Genomic DNA, 2,579 nt, shown 5'->3' on the forward strand with positions numbered 1-2,579 from the left:
ACACCATAACGAGGAATGGAAAAACTTTGTAACAAGATTTTTTTCCTTATACATAGCTGTTTATTTAACTTGGTTTATTTAATGTTTTTTTTACGAAAATATTCAAACCTATGAAGATATTTGTTGCGACTTTTAACAGAAAGGAAAGGCGTTTGAAATCGCGAATTTATTTCCCGCTTTCAAAGACAATGCTTTTAGATGGAACAATGGAAAGTTGAAGAATAGAGTGCACCCTCACTTTGGAGAGCGACTTTGTTAGCAGCGATTTATAAGATGCGACGTCTTCGTGGAAAACTAATTTCACAGAAATAAAAACTTTAGGGATGATGGACATTACTGCCCTCATTTCACTTAGCATGTCCAGTATATTCATATTATAAAATTACATTTTTAATAATAGTATTCTATTCTATTTCCTTAATGGCGGCCACTAGGGTTTAGTACCTAGAAAATCCATAGACGAAAGATGACAGCTTGAAGTTTTTTTTATTGGATTTTACCGCTCTGGATACTTTGCCCTTTTCAGCCAATCGTCAAAATTATCACTTTTATAACGAAATATAATACTTACAAAGTAAAATTAAAACACTTTACATTTCGTTCACAGTGTTAAATATAAAGTTACATAGTGCTTTCGATAACTTTTTTCTTGAGAGTAACGATTGAACGTTTTTTGGAACATTATTATCACAAATATGCTCAGTATTGCCAGATGTGGGAGTTGCAATGTACCTTATTTTTAAAGAAAAATTTTCGGCGCGCACAAGTAGGCGGAAGAACTTCCCCACCGAAGCGCAGCTGAGTATTTTTTCCCACAATATACAACATAATGTAGGTTTGTTCAATTATTAAACAGTTAAAGATTAGGTAATGCAGTTTTTATTATTAAATACATTAAAATCCGCTGTTTTAAATGAAAATCGAGGAATAGATACAGAATCTAGGTCTTATGTACTTTATACGTACGGTAAACAGCTATGACTATAATGTAAAGAAAGCCTTCACTCTTCAGAAAAGAGCAATAAGAACCATAGCTAGAATTCCACATTGGGAGTCGTGTAGACCTTATTTTCAGTTCCTTGTCTCTATATTTTGGAGTTGTTAACAGGCGTGACTGAATGTTCGTCTGAATTTAACAAGGAGATCGAGTCAGACAGGCTTGTTACTAGGAGAAAGGATAGACGTGATGTAATAGCTCCAAAGTTAAATATTATAAAGCATAGCCCTAGATACCAAACAACAAAAATATGTAATAGTCTCCCTAGTGAACTTAAAATGGTACAAGATCACGTATCTTTCAAAAAGCGTTTGAAACGTTTCTTATTGGAAAAATCATTTTATTGTATTGATGAATTTGTTGTGACATTAAATTAAATTGTATTTAACGAGGATAAGGATTCATAATTTGACATTGTTATTGATTATTATTATTTGACATTATTGTATTATTGTTATTATTTTGCATTTAATTTGTATTGAACCATGCCGATGACATTTAATTTGACACCGTTATTGTTATTGTATTATTATAATTATTTTGTACTAATGACTAGTTAATATATTAATTTATTTTCGTTTGGTTATTTGGATATGATGTTAGATTTTAATTGTAATTGTATTTTCTTTTTTCCAACACAAAGAATATTGTTAAGGAAATTAAATAAATAAAAAAATAAAATAAATAAATAAAGCACGGTAAGCTACACGCCTGTCCATAACAGTTGCAGCGCCATACAGAGCTTTAAATCGCAAAGATATGATTGCCGCTGCGCCTGTCACCCTGAGACATAAGTTGACAAGTCCCATGTGCGTGTAATTTCCGGAACCGGAAAACCGGAACGCAGTGATGCTCACACTACTGCTTGGCGGCAGGAATAGATAAGGTGGCAGACAGTGGCAGGACTTCCCTGGACGAACTCTTTAACAAGGAGCTCTATTGCTACTAAACGGGTATTTGGAACTACCGACCCCAGAAGAAACGGGATATAAATCCAAAAGAAAGCAAAAGATACCTTAGATAAGTTTAATCAACAGCTGTTCAGATTTACAAAGATCAAATTTGAAAATAAAAATTAGTCGACTGCCATTTTTTAACCGACTTAAAAAAAAGGATATGTTACGCGGTTACTCCGGCCGATTGTGAACCGATTTTGATGATTCTTTTTTTGTTGGAAAGAGGATACTTCAGTAGTAGTCTCTTTTAAATTTGAAGATAATATTCGCGCACTTTCAGGCAACAGCTATCAATAAAACTTGGCAAATAGATATAATTTCCATGAACTTTTGAAGTCGGTTTTTTTAGTACTCTGTACTCTGTACTGAGATTATTTTTTCATAAAATTTCCTACTAACGCAAATTTGTCGAGTGGTTTAAAGTTGATTTTTAGTTCGAACACTTTTTTATTTCATAAACTTTTTATTAATAGTTTCTATTTATTAATTTCGGTTTTTTTTTCAATAAACACTCAACAATATTCGGTCTGTAGCACGGTTGGAGATGAGTGGCATGGGCACCGAAGATGAAAAGTGCCTTAGGCCTCGATTGCTACATATCAGAACTCACACATTCATAAATTTGA

The sequence above is a fragment of the Hyposmocoma kahamanoa genome, unplaced genomic scaffold (assembly GCF_003589595.1).
Source record: "Hyposmocoma kahamanoa isolate Upper Pololo Valley unplaced genomic scaffold, ASM358959v1 270, whole genome shotgun sequence".
Taxonomy (NCBI): Eukaryota; Metazoa; Arthropoda; class Insecta; order Lepidoptera; family Cosmopterigidae; genus Hyposmocoma; species Hyposmocoma kahamanoa.